This window comes from Thamnophis sirtalis, unplaced genomic scaffold (genome assembly GCF_051295495.1).
Source record: "Thamnophis sirtalis isolate CommonGarterSnake01/CBP01778 unplaced genomic scaffold, rThaSir2_p1.2 scaffold_12, whole genome shotgun sequence".
Taxonomy (NCBI): domain Eukaryota; kingdom Metazoa; phylum Chordata; class Lepidosauria; order Squamata; family Natricidae; genus Thamnophis; species Thamnophis sirtalis.
Genome location: NW_028261392.1, coordinates 23197947 through 23216613, shown reverse-complemented (window position 1 = coordinate 23216613; position 18667 = coordinate 23197947).

Here is an 18667-nt window from a genome sequence, read left to right as displayed (position 1 = left end):
ACCCGGAAAGCAGGCCACACCTACAGAAGAGGTTCCAAAAAAATTTCAAACCCACCACTGCCACACACAGAGAGACAGACAGACAGACAGACAGACTGACTGACTGACTGACACAGAGAGAGAGAGAAAGAGAAAGAAAGGAAGAAAGAAAGAAATAAAAAAGAAAAAAGAAAGAAAAAGAGTGTGAGAGAGATGAAAGAAAAAAGAAAAAAGGGACAGAGAGACAAAAGGAAGGAGAGAGAGAGAGAGAGAGAACACATGGCCAGCAAGCCACTCCCACCAGGTCACATGGCCGGCAAGCCACTCCCGCAAAGGAGGCCACACCCACAGAGTAGGTTCCAAAAAATTTTGAAACCCACCACTGAATTGAACAGAAGAAAATAAAGAAAGAAAGAAATATGTACCTAAGGCATCTGTACAAGTCATGCAGCTCAGTGGTGGGATTCAGCTAGTTCATACCTGTTCAAGTGAACCAGTTGTTAATTAAACACACACCCACGCCCCTATCAAAGTGGATCCTGGCGCTGCAATGGAGAATGGGCAACAGAGTGTCCGGCGCAAGGGAAGGAGAAGGCCGCTTTCCTCTTTCTTCTCCCTGCTCTTCCTGTTCCACTCGCGCTGGGCGCTCCATTGTCTGTTTCTCCATTGCAGTGCGGCACCCAGGATCCACTTTGATAGTGGGGTGGGTGGGTAATTTAACAACCTGCTCGCCCAGGGTCATCGAGGGAGGCTCATCCCACATGTGCAGCTGAATTGGAGGACGGGGATGGGCCACACCTCCCACGACAGCCAACCTGACCCTGGGAGAAGCGGTTGTTAAATTATTTGAATCCCACCACTGATGCAGCCCTTCCAAATTCCACCCAATAAAGTAACTGTACAGCAGAACGTGGACACATTACCCTGAGCAAGCTAAATAAAGTCTGAACCTTTATTTTTTTTTCTGCAACCTTTCTCAATTTGAATTTAATAAAGTAAAATGTTGAAAAACAAATGTTGAGGAAGTGCAACTGGGTTCTGCCCTAATCCGGACGTTCTTGTCCATACAAGTATCTATGGAGTTTCTCAGTCATCCAGGACATGGTTGTCCTAAAGGTGCTTTTTGAAGAGGCAACTGGACTTTCTGGTTTTGCTTTGAAGACGTTTCGCTTCTCATCCAAGAAGGTTCTTCAGCTCCGGCAGGGTGGTGGGGAATGGAAGGATTTATACGCCTTGCAGACAGCTGGTCCAGAAAGTCCTGTCGTCTCTTGAAATAGCATTTTGGGGACAACCATGATCTCAATGACTGAGAATCTCCATAGACAGGAGATAAAGAAATCAGCCATCTTGCTCACAACATGGTGTAGCCTTTTAAAGGACACCTAAGTTCAGAAATCTTACTTTCAAAATATTTTCAGAAATTACCTTTTAACTACCGTATTTTTGGGAATATAAGACACACCTTTTTCCCTCAAAAAAGAGGCTGAAAATCTGGGTGCCTCTTATACACTGAACACAGCATTTTCCCCCTTCCGAAACCTTGCCTCCTTCACCAAAATGGCCAAGCATAACTTTTAGGAGGCTTTCAGAGTGCTCCTGGGGGCTGGGGAGGGCAGAAATGAGTGAAAAATGGGGCATTTTTTGCTCGTTTTTTGGGGGCCTCACCTTTCCAGGAGTACTCTACAAGCCTCCTAAAGGCTATTCATGCCCTTTTTTGAAAAAAAAATGGGCCAGTTTTCGCGAAAAATAGGCCGTTTTTGGGAGGTCTGCAGAGTGCAAAAACCTTTTTTTTAATTTGCCTCTTCAGAGTGCCTTGGTGCGTTTTATACTCTGGTGCGTCTTATACTCCGAAAAATATGGTAACTTAAAACTATTAAAGACCTTCAGAATGACATATTTGAAAAGCATTAATTGGATAAGTTTAACTTCAACTGGTTCTGGCAGGGTGGTGGCAGGGAATGGAAGGATTTATATTCCTCACAGACAACTGGTGATTTGCATTCTTTTAGAGAGTTGTTGAGGCCACTTGGAGGTTTATCTGTGCCCTCCGGGTCATCCCTTCCTTACCATCCAGTCAGAACTGAAGAAGCTTCTAGATGAGAAGCAAAGCATCTTCAGAGTAAAAGAAGAAAATCCAATTGCCTCTTGAAAAAGCACCTTTGGGATGTCCATGTGAATAGACAGCTAAACCAAATAAAATCACAATGCTATATCAGACTGTGTACCCCACTATTTATCACGGCCTTAGCAAGTAGGAAAGAAAACATTTGCTCCAGTGATTCCTGATCTCTCCTGGGGGAAAACCTATCAATACTCACAGCAGAGTCAACATAGGGCCTGTTGAACAGTATACACCAAACCTGGAATCTGCAGATTCTGCTATTAATAATTTACTTATTAATAAATGTACATATTTGCTTTATAAATTCCTGGTGGTTTATGTTACAAGTGAAATTCATAAATTCAATATAGTATGAAAAGCACTCACACAACATGAACCTCAATTTACATATATATACATACATGCATACATATGCTCATATATGGTTCAACGTTGTACTGTCAGAGGTATCTAGGTGTCCTAATGGACTATCACTTAAGCATGAACCCACAGTGTATTGCAAGTGCCAAAAAAACCCTAATGTACTCCTAAGTTGCATCAACAGAGGGATGGCATCAAGATCATGTGAAGTGATAGTACTGCTTTATACTGCACTGGTGAGATTACACTTGGAATACTGTGTCTAGTTCTGGTCACCATGATACAAAAAAAGATGTTGAGACAATAGAAAGAGCAACAAAATGTTCAGGGGCCTGGAGGCAAAACTGCATGATGAACAACTGAGGGAATTACCATATTTTTCAGAGTATAAGACACACCTTGAAACTGAAAATCTGGGTGCGTCTTATACATCGAATACAGCATTTTTTGCCTCCCAAAGCCCTGCATTTCACAAAAATGGCTATGCATACCTTATGGAGGCTTTCAGAGCGCTCCTCGGGGAGAGCAGAAATGTGCGAAAAATGGACTGTTTTTTGCCTCCCCAGCCCCCAGCAGCACTCTAGAAGCCTCCATAAGGCTATGCATGCAATTTTTTGACAAAAAGGCCCATTTTCACAAAAAAATGGGCCATTTTTTGCTCATATTTGGGGCCACCCCCCCAGGAGCACTCTGCAAACCCCACCAAGGCTATTCATGCCTTTTATTTGGAGAAAAAAACAGCCCCATTTTCACGAAAACGGGCTGTTTTGGGGAGATTTTCAGAGTGCAGAAACTTTTTTTTCTTCTTTCAGAAAGCTCTTTAGTTAGAGTGCTTGATGAGATTTACATTGATCAAGGGCTGTCCCAGCAGAAACAAGTCTTAGGTGCTGCAGGTTGTCAGTGATTTCCTTCTCCAGCACATGGATAAATACACCTGGAAACACCTACCTACCTACCTACCTACCTACTCTCTCTCCCGCCCTATCTACTTACGGTATATCTATCTATCTATCTATCTATCTATCTATCTATCTATCTATCTATCTATCTCTATCTATCTATCTATCTATCTATCTATCTATCTATCTATCATCTATCTATCTACTTACCTACTCTCTCTCTCCCTACCTACCTACTGTATTTCTCTCTATCCCTCTACCTACCTATCTATCTACTCTCTCTCTCCCTACCTACCGTATTTCTCTCTTCCTCTCCCCCTACCTACCTACCTACCTACCTACTAACTACCTACCTACCTACCTACCTGCCTACCTACTCTTTCTCTCTACCTACCTACTGTATTTTTCTCTCTCTCTATCCCTATCTCTCTCTATCTACCTACCTACTCTCTCTCTCTCCCTACCTACCTACTGTATTTCTCTATCCCTCTACCTACCTACCTACTCTCTCTCTCTCTCCCTCCCTACTGTATTTCTCTCCCTCTCCCTCTATCTACCTACCTTCCTACCTACTCTCTCTACCTACCTACTTTCTCTCTCTCTCCCTATCTACCTACTATATTTCTCTCCCTCTCCCTCCCTACCTACTACCTACTCTCTCTCCCTCCCTCCCTACCTACTGTATTTCTCTCTCTATCCCTCTATCTACCTACCTACTTTTTAAAAAAAATTGCCTCTTCAAAACGGTGCATTTTATACTCCGGTGCATCTTATACTCTGAAAAATATGGTAGGTGTATTTAGTCTAATGAAGAGAAGGACTAGGGTGATCTGATAGCAATCAACCAGTATTTGGGGGATTGACAGAAAGAAAACGCTATTCTCCAAAACACCTGAAATCAAGGCAAGAGATGTAACCTAAAATTAAGGAGAAATTTCCTGACAGAATAATTAATCAGTGGAACAGCTTACCGTTGGAAGTTGTGGGTGCTCCATCCCTGGTGAGTTTCAAGGAGAGAATGGGCAGCCATTGGTCCAGAAAAGGGTCTTCTTGAGCATGGGGTTGGACTGGAAGACTTCCAAGATCTCTTCCTGCCTATTATTCTATGTTGTATGTTCTAAATATTGTTGTGTTTGGCTGTAAGGCCAACTGGAAAGTTTGCTATTGGATTCTTGTCTTCTGTCCTCAATTTTTGGCTGCCAATCAAAAAACATTGAAAGTTTGGAGTTTTGCAGTTAATTTATTTTTTGGGGGGGAAAACTAAGAAATTATGAAAGTTAATCTGTACACATACAGTGAAAGCAATTCTATGTTAGAGTCCATCATAAGGCATCAGAGATCCTAGCTAGTGAGAAAAAAACAAATGGGGGGCGGGAGTTCAGCATATCATGGGCATAATTTATTGTTCTGACCCAGACTTAACAGAAACTTGACAGGAAAACCCCCTCTTTATTTACCTCTTGTGAGTTAATTGCATTCACTCATTGAAAAGTCCAGGCAATAGTCCTTCAAGGAGTTAACTGCAGTAACAAACCTTATTAGTTCCTTGTGATAATTGCAAGGCCTTGAGCTCCCAGGTGAAAGGCTGCAAATTAAGTTCTGGCAAGCAATCTCTGTGGCACAAAACACAATGAGCAAAATCTTCAGAAATACCAACTGTTGTCTCCTACGACAACCACTCCCCTTTCCTTCTATTTATTCCTCAGCCAGAGAGGGGCCATTCAGTGTCCACGTGTGCTTTGGTTCCCAAGTCAACTCCTTGTCATCCATTGTTCTCCTACCTTTGAATAATGTAGAAAATATGCTGCTCCTCGTGTGAAAAAAGAAACTTAAGCAGGAACAGCTTCTGTTCTCAAGATAAATTAAAAACCAGTTTCCCTAAATTTGGGCTTACTTGGAAGTACACTATGGTGTTGTATTAATAGTTAATAGTTAATAGCATTAACTAATACCATTAATGGTATTTCACTCATGGCTACATTTTAAATCGTTCCGCAGTTAAAATGGATACTGTTAAAATTTTCTGAAGACCATGACATTTACACTGAGACGCAAATTGCTCTATTGACAGTGCTGAAAATAAAACAGGGCTAAAGAGGGGAGGAGCTACAGTAACATCCCCCTAAAGGTAAAGGTTTCCCTGTCCAATTGTGTCTGACTTTAGGGTGCTGTGCTCATCTCCATTTCTTGGCCAAGGGAGCCAGCATTGTACGAAGACATTTTCCATTGTCATATGGCCAGCATATATGCCAAAGGCTCATGGAATCCTGTTACGTTCCCACTGAAGTGGTATCCATTAATCTATGTGAATTTTCATGTTTTCTAATTGCTATGGGAGGAATGGGAGCTCACCCTGTTGTGTGGTTCTTGGGTCTCAACCAAGGCTGTCAGCAGTCTTTAACCACTGAGCCATCGCCCCCCACAATCCAGGGGTGGGTTCCTGCCAATTCTAACCTCTTCTATAGAAGAGGTTCCACAAATCTATAGTGCCGTTTAGAACCAGTTCCAGCTCCCTCCCCCCACCCATCCGCACATCATCAAGATGAAGAGCGAGAGGAGGAATTCTGGGAGTTGAAGTCCACAAGTCTTAAAGCTGTCAAGTTTGAACACCCCTGGGTTTTTTTCCTAAAGGATTAGGGGTGCAAGGGTTTTGTAACCTGACAGCTTTAAGATTTGCACACTTCAATGCTACAGTTTCTGAGCCAACATTTTGGTTGCTAAGCAAGAGCGTTGTTAAGTGAGTTTCACCACATTTTACAAGTTGGCCACGCCCACCCAGTCACATGGCTGGCAAGCTACACCCACCTGGTCACATGGCCAGCAAGCCACTCCCACAAAGCAGGCCACACCTACAGAAGAGATTCTAAAAAACTTTGAAACCCATCACTGCCACAATCCCTCTAAAAGGTAAAGGTAAAGGTTCCCTTCGCACATAACTGCTAGTTGTTCCCAACTATAGGGGGTGGTTCTCATCTCTGTTTCAAAGTCAAAGAGCCAGCACTATCCAAAGAAGTCTTCATGGTCATGTGGCCAGCATGACTAAACGCCAAAGGCACACAGAACACTGTTACCTTCCCACTAAAGGTGGTTCCTATTTTTTCTACTTGCATTTTTACATGCTTTAGAACTGCTAGGCAGAAGCTGGGGCAAGTAATGGGAGCTCACTCCGTTACGTGGTGATAGGGATTCGAATCGCCGAACTGCTGATCTTTCTGATCTACAAGCTCAGTGTCTTAGCCACTGAGCCACCGCATCCCCTTACAATCCCTCTAGGGATCTATAAATTAGACTGCTGGGTACAGCAGCACAGTATCTAATTGGATATAGTGCATTATGCCTCCAGGCCTTCTTATAAGGTAGTTTATGTGATAATGGAGCAGGACTACAAAGACAATGGCATTTTGAAACAACAAAGAGACAATGTTTGATGAGCATTCTTTCTAGGGAATTACTTAATCTTATTTCTGCAGACCTCTGTTCACCTCCTGGCATCCTTTCCCTGTTGGTCAGATTTTCTTGACCTCGAAAATGTTCACTTCTCTCATTTGATTTCACAATTACTGTAATGGAAAACAGGCTGTGGTTCTGAAAAATGGAAAAATCCTTCTGGACTGATGTTTGGGGCCCAGTATTAAATCTGGAAAGCCTGGGGGGAATTACACAATGTACAAATCTTGAATCTACATTTCAATGTCGTAAAAACATACATCATGTGAACAAGATTTTGGAAAATGAGCAAGTTGAGATCTTATGAGACCTTTAAGCCCCAAACGGATGGACATCTTGGTCATAACATGCCTAATATTTCAAGTGTGGTTCATTGATGTTGCTATTCCAGGTGATGTTCGGATTAAGGAAAAACAATTGTTAAAAAAATGATGAAAGATCCTAAAAATTATGAAAAATTAGGACTTTTTACGCAATTGTCACACAAAACGTGTTTGGAAACCTCAGAGCAATCCCTAAAGGATTTCCTCAAAATCTAGAAATATATATTTTACCAGACCCAAACACTTAAAAAAAAAAAACCCACTCTTCTGGGAACTGCTTATTAATTCTTAATTCTTTGGTTGCCATATGAATTATTAAGTTTCCACTTAGTTTGCAATTGGCTGGATTGAACATACAGATGTAGCTGCAGGGAGATATTTACAGCAATCATGATGTCTACTAGCACTAATGGAAGATCTCCCTTTTCCCCATGGTTCTTTAAGTATTCCAGGGTTTGTATTAGAAATGCAGAAAGTGATAGTTTCTCCATGCATTTTTAATGAAATTGACATCCAACAATTGTAATGATGCTATATTTGTAACATGCATGTATATTGTACAAAATGTACAATCAAACGTAAGAATTTAGCTCAGCAGTCCACATTTAATGACCACAACAGCCACTCTATTGCTATGACATGGTCATTAAGTGAGACATTGTGTTATTGTTATGACCTCCCTTCTGCCACAGTCATTAAGTGAGACATCACATGCCCACAACTTGTAATTTTCTTGCCAGTAACTTTGAAAGATGGTTAAACAGAGCATATTTGTTACCTTTATGTCAAAATAGAAAAGAATTTGAATTCACAACTATATATATACTATCTGCTAACCTGGGATTGTCCAGGTATTTATTTATAGGGGGAAAATGTCCAGACCAAACGTAATTTCTAATGTTGGATTTCCCCCCACCCCAGCATAGGATTTTCCCCCTTGTGGAGTACTGTAAAACCATTACCATGGCAACTCCACTGAACTGTACATTAGAAGCCATTTTATGGCAGTACAGTAGAAGCCATTTGAAGGCACAACAGGCTGTAATGTAACAGAACACACATCCTGAGGGGTGTTAGGGGTGTCTTTCCCCACAGTATTTGTTTCCAGAGAGTAAGTCATCTGTGGACCAAGTAAGGAAAAATGAGTATTTCAGTTCATGGATATATGGGCTTTCACAGATTCTTAGAAAGTATAAAGCTCTGAAGTAAAGTATTAAACATTTTTAGAACAATATATCAAAGTTATTACCGAATTAAGATATTGCTAAGACTCTTACAGAGACACAGTTTGTTGCAATGGTCAAGGCCTCAGGCTAGAAACCAGGGGACCATGAGTTGTAGTCCCACCCTAGGTAAGAAGCCAGCTAGGCGACATTGGGCAGGCCAGTCACTTTCTCTCAGCCTTTGGAAAGATACAGTGGCAAACCACTTCTGAAAACTTTCAAGATACTGCAGGGACTTATGTTGGCATTCTCTGAAAATTGGACATGAATGAATGGAAGGGGGGGAAAAAAGATTGTCACACAATCCCACAAAGAAATTGAGATAATACGACTTCAAAGAGAAAGTCTTCAACAGGAGGAGAAGTGACAAGTTGTTTCTTTAAGAAGGTATAGTACAGAAATATAAATTTAAAAATAAGAAAAAAAAACCTCCAAAATGTCAGAGACAGCACTAAGTAACTGCTGATTTAAGAGTCTAAATTGTCTTGGTATACTTTTGTATTGAGGTTCATTCAAATTCTAGTGAAAGGATTTGCAGGCAACCAACAGCCGATCTGTCCTTGTATTGCTAAAGTAGATAAAAATACAATGGTTCAAAATCTAGAAAATATTCAGAGCAAATCCTTTTTCTTATCATTTCTCTTTTCCTTTTGTTAAGTGTGTTTATCCTATGCTTTCAAGAAAATCAGAAGTAAGCAGATAGTGGTAAATATCACTTTACGTTAACTTTAGTAATTCTGGAACAGGGGTGTCAAACTGAATTTCTTCAAGGACCGAATCAGCATTGTAGTTCTCTGCGGGCCGGCCAGGGGTGGTGGGAGGGAACAGGATGGGCGCCTCCTGAAGCACTCTGCGGGACAAAATGGAGTCTACAAGACACAAATCAATTCCAAACATGGTGTCCATCCAGAGTGAAGCAGGAAAAAGACAACAAAAAACACACAGCTAGAAAATACACACATTATTTCCAACAACACCTCCCTCTGTCTGCTGTGATAAATAGTCAGCTTTCCAGTGCAGCCCATCAAGATAGGCAGGGCCTTCTCCTCTCAAATAGTCTGCTGAACTTCAATGCTCCTGCCTTTTCTCTACCCTTCGTGTTTTGGATCAAGTTCAGAAAGCAGTTCCTCCTCCTCTTCACTGACCATCTGCCACTGCAAGCTTTCCCCAGCTGAAGCCTCCTTCAAATCCCTTCTGTCCAACTGTTCAGAGCCATCAATCAAATCAGTTCCTGATGTACCAGGAATGGCTTCATCCTCCCCTGAACTGTCAACTGAGGAGGAATCTGGGGAGTCATCCAAAGAAGACATCACACTTCCTCCCAGTCAAACTGGTGTTGTTGTTGGTGTGACTGGCGATCAGGGACTTCAGGTCACGTCGTTTTGACAGCCAGCTGGTGTTCATGGATTCTATTTTTTAACTGCCATCCTGTCTGCCAGATATAGAACTGGTCACAATTATTCAACAGATTCTGTATATTATGTTGATGCTGTCTTCCTTCTGTTCTTTCTGTCTTTGATCTTTGTGAGTTCCTGTCTGAGTGTGAATGTGGGTTTGTGGGCTATTATTATTCCTAGGGGTTGCAGTAGTCTGGCAGCCACTTCTGATGTGTCTGATGTATGGCAGGACTTATTTCCGTGCTGCGTTTTCTGTGTGGCTTTTGGGGGTTTGGATCAGGGATGAAATCAACTTACCTTTGCTACTGGTTCACAAATGTGAGCGCGGATCTTCTGTGCATGCGCTGAGTGTCAAAACCAGGGTGTGATAATATCTGGGCGGGTGGGTGGAGCCTCCCACCACCATCGCTACCAGTTTACCTGAACCGGATAGAACTGGCTGAATTACACCACTGGTTTGGATGTTATGCATCACAGGATGAAGTTCCTGGGATAGCCATTGCAGAGAAAAACATTGAAGAGATATTTCTCCTCTGCTTCTGTTAGGGATTTGGTGCTGCGGTGTGTTCTGGCGCTCTTGAAGAGGGTCTGCTTCTTTGGTGTGCTGTGGGGTGGTTGCGGGAGCAATTGACAATTTTATTTGTGTGCATAGATTTCCGATATAAACAGGTTGTCATTTCACCATTCTTCTGTCTCCTTATGTCCAACATCGAGGAAAGGTAGATGTTGATCCTTTTCTTCCTTGCGTGTAAAGCTGATACAGGTGAATGTGTTGTCGAGCAGGCAGTGTGTCTCTTGTTTTTGTTTGCTCATTTCTTTCAGTTTGAACATTTACAACACAATTCGATGTACATTATATTAAGCTACACATAATTTAGTGTACTATTGATCGTGGGACACCAAGAGCTATGTTTTCCTTCAGGCATTCTTGATTTGAATGGCACTAAACGTCTAGGACAGGGGTGTCAAACTCAAGGTCTGGGGACCAGATCTGACTCATGGGGTGCTTAGATCTGGCCCATGGGGCTGCCCTGGAAACAACAAAGGACTGACCCGTGGTGCCTCTACCAGCAAAAATGGAGTTAGGGAGGACTGCCCGCAACCCTCCTAAGCTCCATTTGTACTGCCAGAGGGTTGCAGGAGGCCGTCGCAGCTAAAAATGGAGCTTGGGAGTCCGTTTTCACTGGCAGAGCACTCGGGCCACCACAGCCAATCTTGTGACATTGAGCTTGGCATGCCTGCCCTGAGCTCAAACACAACCCTGATGTGGCTCTCAATGAAATCAAGTTTGACACCCCTGCTCTAGGACAATTTCTCTTAGCGAAATTGTATGTCTCATTAGCTACTTATGGCAGTTTCGGAAGCCCTTTAAAGCCTCTAGTCTGGATTGCAGAAGAAGGCCATTACAGCATCTGTACCCTACTTCCTGCTCTTCTCATCCATGCAAGGAAGGCCAGCTTTCCTGGCTAGTTCTTGTGCAGGCAAGTCTCCTGGTGACTGCCTTTTCCTTTTACTGAATGTTAAGCCTGACATCAGGGGTGGGATCCTACCATTTTAATAACCGGTTTGCTGAGCACACACAGTTTATCGAAAACTTACCCACAGCATGCCAAGGAAAACAGCTGATCAGCTGGGCTTTGGAAAAGGAAATATAGGTGAGTGTTGTGACCCCGCAGGATCCAGTTGAGCTGCTGCTGGACTTGGATAGCGAGGAACCATATGAGTCTGCCATGGAAGATGTGGAGGACCTGGGCAGGGTTCAGGGTCAGAGCAGGGACCAGAGAAGCTGGTTGGCCACCAGGAGGCGCCTGAGGCATGGAGCAGTGGAGAAGATCAAAGGCAGTTTGTCCCTGATGCTAGATTACGAAGGGCTGATAAACGGAAGCAGCAACTCCGTAGGCAGTCTCATAGACGATAATTACGCACAGGTGGTTGCGCCTGGGCCCCTCCCAAGAGGGTTTATAAGGAAGGCATTGGGAGGGGACATTTGCAGGAAACAACCGTTCGAACTATTATTGAAGAAATCTGTGTTCTAGCCGTGTCTTGTGGAATTATCTGCGTTGCTTTCTTGGAGCTTCTGGATTGCTGCCAACTGATTATCTTGAACGTGAGTTTGCCTGGGCCTTCAGGTTATCGCATTCATTAAATAGTGGCAAACAGTCAAGCCTGTGGTCTGGTTTATTTACAGGCCGGGGGGGGGGTCAGAACAGGTGAGTATAGTGCAGGAGCGGGCAGGCTTACTTCAAAGTTAGAGTGAACCTGTTCGCTCTCAGCTGATAGTTGGAGCTACCGGTTCGCGTGAAAAAAACCAATCCAAACCAGTAGAATCCCCCCCTACCCGTCATTAGTGCTTGTGTCTTTCCTTTGCTTTCTCAGATGTTTCTGGAAGTCTTTACACTTTCCCATCTTTAATGTCAACGTAGACTTTCTCTCCCCACTTCCTTATTTATCATTGTTGCTCCCATGCTACAATGATCAAAGCTCAGGGATGTGTTTTTTCCTTTTTGTCCCTGTGTTCTACTGTAAGTCCCCAGAAATGTATTGAGGAAGATTCAGTGGTTCAGTTTCAGAGAAGCAAAGGGGCATTCACTGGAACGTTGAACTTCATTTAACATGCCTGTGTTGAAACTTAAAAATTTAGGGGAGGAAAAAAAAGAAAGGAGAGGAAAATGTTGATGTAATGTGAACTGGGAATGGAAAAAGCAAGGAGGCATGTTTCTAACTGAGCAGAAACTGAAAGATGTCCACAGAATATTCAAAATGTTGAATAGAACAAGAAGCTTTTGAGGGGGGAAGTAAGAAAATATGGGATAAGGAAAGTCGATCATCTTAATGAGCCATTTTAGATCAGCCATAAGATTTTTTTTTTTAATGGCAGTTGCTGAATAGCAGAGAACGGAGGCCAGCAATAGCCAGCCTCTAGAGCAGGCCTGTCAAACTGGTGGCCCATGGGCTGGATGCGTCACAGGCAGGCCACGCCCAACCTGGCTCTGCAAAAGCAAAAAACATTGTGATACGTCATGTGATGCAATCGAGTTTGACACCCGTGCTCTAGAGCAGCGGCCCCAACCAGGGACTGGAGCAGCGGGCCCCAACCAGGGACCGATTCCATAGAGAAAGGACTTTCCACAGACTGGAGGGGAGGCGTGGTTTTGTGTGCTGCCTGCATCCCATGGATGGGGCTTCACTTGTTTGCATGGCCAGGTCGCTGGTATGCTACAGATCGGTACCGGTCCACAGACCAGGGATTGGGGACCCCTGCTCCAGAGGACAAGGAGGATGCCCCATGCTACCGCCAATCAAAATCAGAAGTGTTTGAGACCATCCCCTTAGAGTGGCTTAAAATGGCTTAGGCAGAAGCCCTTTCTTTTATTCTTAATCTCTTACTCTGTTTTCTGCTATGAGTTGAAAGTGGGTGGAAGACAATGTCATCCATTCACCTTAGCTGTGTTTTCTTAGATTTTCCCCTCACCCTCACCAAGTGCATTTCCTTTACCAGAATTCAAGGAGATGTGCTTTCAAGTACCTTTGTCTGGGGTTGTGCCCTAAGAATCCCCCTCCATACAGCATGGTGACAGAGGAAGGAGAGACACAGAGACCGAGACTCTCTTGATGCATTGAATTTTTAATTCCTTTGGTTTGTATTCAGGTTGCCCAACACTGCAATATTGATATAATAAATTCAAATAACCAATTAAGTGTTGCTGAGAGATGGGAAATTGAGTAGAAGTGCTTTGATAGCTAAAGATGTGCGTATGTCAGGCAAATCCATTTCCATTCTGTTGACTTGCTTACTTTTGCAGGCTTCTCTTGGTTTTTCTGCTATCGATAGAAAAATCTTCCGCTCAAGATCTTTTATAGGGCGAGGGTTCGACTTAACATTATCCATTAAAGAAGAAAGTTTTTTCTGTTTACTGTGCTATAACATTTTATAAAACCCAGGTCTTGTTGAAACACAAGGTCCTTTAAAAAGATGCGACATATATCAGGGCTACTAGGAAGCCCCATAAGTTGCAACCAGAGGTGGTATTCTACTGGTTTGGCCGATAGTAGAAATAGTAAGTGTCTACGATGGGGCAAGTCTGACACTATTCTCACTTTGTTGTGCCTATTTTGGAGGCACCGGCACAGAAGGCTCCTTCAATCAGGAGTTGAATTATCTTTTAAATTGCCTTGTGCAAATTTTAGTAACCAATGGCAAGCATTTTAGGGTTTGGCTTTGTTAGCACCATGGACAGCTTAAGTAATGATACTTCTGGGGCAGTGGTTGGTTCTGGATCCCGTTGCAACTGGTATGCTGCAATGGGGCCAGGCGTCCACCACGTGCATGCGCACCATGTCTGTGACAATCCAAGTGCTCGGCGGAGCGTTGCGCAGGCGTGTACGCTCTGTGCGGTTAGGTAAATGGCCCAGTTGGGTCAAATACAGGTAAGGAGGATGGACGGGCGGGTGGGCCCTACGGAGCACCGTACCGGAACGGTACCTGGGGCCGTACCGGCTGTAACCCACCACTGTTCTGGGGAAGTTAGCAGTTGAAAAATTACCTTGACCACCTAATATGGGCATTCTGGACCGGTAAATGTCCTTCCAAGCTATTCTGGGTCTGTTGAGAACAAGTAACCCAAATAACAGGAAGTGGCAATTGTTAAAGAGTGGAAAACTACTTCAAATTCTGTCACTGGAAAGTCTATTGGATACGAACATGCAGCCAACAGTACTACATCAATCTCCAACATTATGCTATGCCTCTATCTTCTAACAAATCTGTCTTCAGTACCAAGAAGATCCATAAGTACAGGCTTCAATCATCAGGGAGCCCTTTGGAAGGTTCTTTTCTGGTGAAGGAAGATGACAGTTCCATAAGGGTTGTTTACATATTCTTGAAGCTGTGAGTGAAAAAAATATATCTGGAAAATGACAATAAAATGTTTTTATTGCTTAGAGATATTTTGTATGAAAGTTTCATGTTTTCTCGTGCAAGAGGCAGAGTCTGCAAGCAAAGCAAACCTTCAACAAGCAAGCCTTACATCCATAAATCTCTCTCGAAGGACCTTGGGATGCTGCTTCCTTGAATTTTATTGACTTGACTGATTTAGTCACCATGGCTGACTGTATTCTCTGTAAGGCTCTTCCTGTTGCACCACAAACTACCAGGTTCTTTATCGACCATGTATTTTGATGCAGAAGTAGCCTTAACGGAATCATTTCAGATGGAGATGTACAATTTATGGCAGCTTAGGCAAAGAAATAGATAAGGGATGCAGTGGCACAGTGGCTAAGACACTGAGCTTGTCGATCAGAAAGGTCAGCAGTTTGGCGGTTCGAATCCCCAGCGCTGCTTAACCGAGTGAGCTCCTGTTACTTGTCCCAGATTCTGCCAACCTAGAAGTTCAAAAGCATGTACAAAATGCAAGTAGAAAAATATGAACCACTTTGGTGGGAAGATAACAGCGCTCTGTGCGCCTTTGGCATTTAGTCATGCTGGTCACATGATCACCAAGACGTCTTTGGACAGTGCTGGCTCTTCAGCTTTGAAACAGAGATGAGCACCACCCTGTAAAGTCAGGAAGGACTAGCACATATGTGCGAGGGGAACCTTTACCTTTACTGTTATGTTTTACTATGTGCATCTCTGTTGTTACAGTAAAATTTAAATCAACCAATATAATAGGTAAAAATATATGCATAAGAAATATTCAGATCCAGATTTGTCTATAAATGCAAGGAGCATCAAACTAGGACTAGGGATAGCAAGATTTAAATTCCCAACTCAAGTCACGAAGTTTACTGAGAAAATACCAATTACTGCTTGTAAGTATTACTTACCAAGATTATTGTAAGAATGAAATAAGACAAGTTAGGACAAACAACCATACCTGCTACTTGGAATCAGATCTCTTTGAAGAATTTTAGCTGATGGGAGGATTTAAATCATATTTTCAAAAATAGTGGTCCAATTGAAAAAAAATTATTTTATAATACAAGGTAAGCTCTCCTGCCATGAATGTCACATATAATCTACCTTAACAAATAAATACTTCTAAGAATTTCAGGAAATAAATTGTAGATTGCTGTAACCAATATTGGTCCTCACTATATTTATACTCACTGGAGAAGAGCCTAATGCTGGGAAACATGGAGGGCAAAAGAAGAAGGGGACGACAGAGAATGAGGTGGCTGGATGGAGTGACCGAAGCAGTAGGTGTGAGCTTGAATGGACTCCAGAGGATGGTAGAGGACAGGAAAGCCCGGAGGAACATTGTCCATGGTATCGCGATGGATTAGACACGACTTCACAACTAACAATACCAACATTCGTCCTCTGATTTATTTTTAAGAAAGTATAAATCCTTCTTCAAGATAATCACAGTAATCTGTTTTTGACATTTGCAAATTATATTTTATAATAATGTTAAAACTGAAACACATTATGTCAATGAATTTAATTTTAGGAACTTAATTGGCCCAGTTGAATCTAGAAGTATTTTTATCAGACCAACTTCTGGTGTTACATCCCATTCTGGTTGCTATGGAATAACAAAGATTTCTCTCAACCAAAAATAAATCTCCAATAGCACTGGAGAGAAATACAGCCAGTTCTTTCTGTTATAGGTTGCTGTACCAAACGCACATACTGTATTTTTCGGAATATAAGATGCACCGGAGTATAAGACGCACCAAAGTTTTGAAGAGGCAAATTTAAAAAAAAGGGTAGGTAGATAGAAAGATGGACAGGGAGAGAAAGAGATATACAGTAGGGAGGGAGGGAAGGAGAGAGAATAATTAGGTAGGTAGGTAGATGGAGAGAGAGAGAGAAAGAGATACAGTAGATAGAAAGGGAGAGAGAGAGAGAGATACAGTAGATAGAAAGGGAGAGAGAGTGTAGGTAGGTTGGTAGGTAGAGGGATAGAGAGAGAAATAGAGAAACAAACTAGATAGAGAGAGTCGTTAGGTAGGTAGATAAAGTGATAGAGAAATAGAGAGAGAGAGAGAGAGAGAGAGTAGGTAGGTAGGGAGAGAGAATGTAGGTAGATAAGGTAGGTAGAGGGATAGAGAGAGAAATAGAGAGAGAAACAGGGAGAGTGAGAGAGTAGTTAGGTAGATAAAGGGGAGAGAGAGAGAGAGAGAAGGTAGGTCAGAGAGTGTGTGTAGGTAGGTAGGTTAGTAGAGGGATAAGAGAGAGAAATAGAGAGAGAGAGAGAGAAATACAGTAGCTAGGTAGGTGTTTCTGCTGGCACAGCACTTGATCAATGTAATTCTCATCAATCAGTTAAAGAGCTTTCCAAAAGGAAAAAAAGGTTTTGCACTCTGCAAACCTCCCAAAAACGGCCCGTTTTTCATGAAAACGGGCCCTTTCCCTCACCAAAAAAGGCATGAATAGTCGGGGGGGGGGGGCTTGCAGATTGCTCCTGGGGGGTAGGGGGCCAAAAATGAGCAAAAATTGGCCCATTTTTTTGCAAAAATTGGCCCATTTTTTGTCAAAAAAAATTGCATGCATAGCTTTACGGAGGCTTATAGAGTGCTGCCCATTTTTTGCTCATTTCTGCCCTTCCCAGCCCCCAGGAGCACACTGAAAGCCTCCATAAGGGTATGCACGGCCATTTTGGTAAAGGGGCAGGGCTTTGGGAAGCAAAAAATGCTGTATTTGGTGTATAAGACGCACAAAGATTTTCAGCCTCTTTTTTGAGGAAAAAGGGTGCGTCTTATATTCCGAAAAATACGGTATGTGTGAGGGGAACCTCACACATCAATCAATATAATAGATAAAAATATCATATGCATAAGAAATGAGATCCAGATTTGTCTATAAGTGCAAGGAGCATCAAAATAGACAAGGAGCATCAAACTATCTACATATTTAAATTAAAATATGGGTCTGAGCAAGAAATATAACATTTATTGAAGGAAATCCTAAGCATGTTTTAGAAAGGTGAGAAGGAGTAACTTTGCACCTGCCGAGATATTTCTGAAAACTACTTAACCCACTCAAAAGGGGATCACATGACCCCAGGACACTGCAACCATCCTAAATCTGAACCAGTTGCCAAGTGTCTGAATTTTGATTATGTGACCACGAAGAAGCTGCAACTGTTATAAGTGTGAAAAACTCAGGTCACCTTTTCAATGATATTGTAACTTTTAACAGTCACTAAACACTTGGTTGTAAGTTAATGAGTATCTGTAATCAAACTGTAGGAAAGTTGTATTTATCTATGTCAGTGGTGGGATTCAAATAATTTAACATCCGGTTGTTGCCCTAATGACCGGCTGGGTTGGTGTGGCCATGGTGGGCATGGCCAGCGGTGTGTGACAGGCAGCACTCGGCTTCCACCCCCCTGGGAGCAAAAATTGGCCGCGGGGGACTGTGCCACCCCCATCCCGTTTTGGGCCTAGTAGGCCTCCCTGCAGTCTCCAGGGAGCAAAAACAGGGTGTGTGGGACTCCTGGAAGGGGCAGGGCAGGAAGGGGCGGGGCCAGCCAGCAATTTAACAACCAGTTCACCCAAACTGGCCCAAACCAACTGAATCCCAGTACTGGTCTATGGTAGCCAAAAATCCAAGGATGGCCCCTTAATAGTTTCTTAAACGACTCCAGCTTTTGTGAGCTGTGAGCAGAAAGGAGCTATAGGATTTAATTTTGCAGTTAATAATAACCGTAACAATAATGCAACAGGTTGGGTGTCTTCTGCTATACCCCTCAAGTCCAACCCCTCGCTTCCCCTCCCGGCCCTGAGAGACAGGTGGGAGCCAAAATGACTTAACTATACAGGGGCTGTTTCGTGAGTTGCTAGTTTGCTTCCAGATTACTCAAGGTGTTACAAAGGCCTACATGATTATTCAGGGGCTGCCCGTCTCTCATAGAATGTGCCCAGCTGAATCAATCCCATAGGGTTGAGGTGCTTGATTCCTTCAACTATG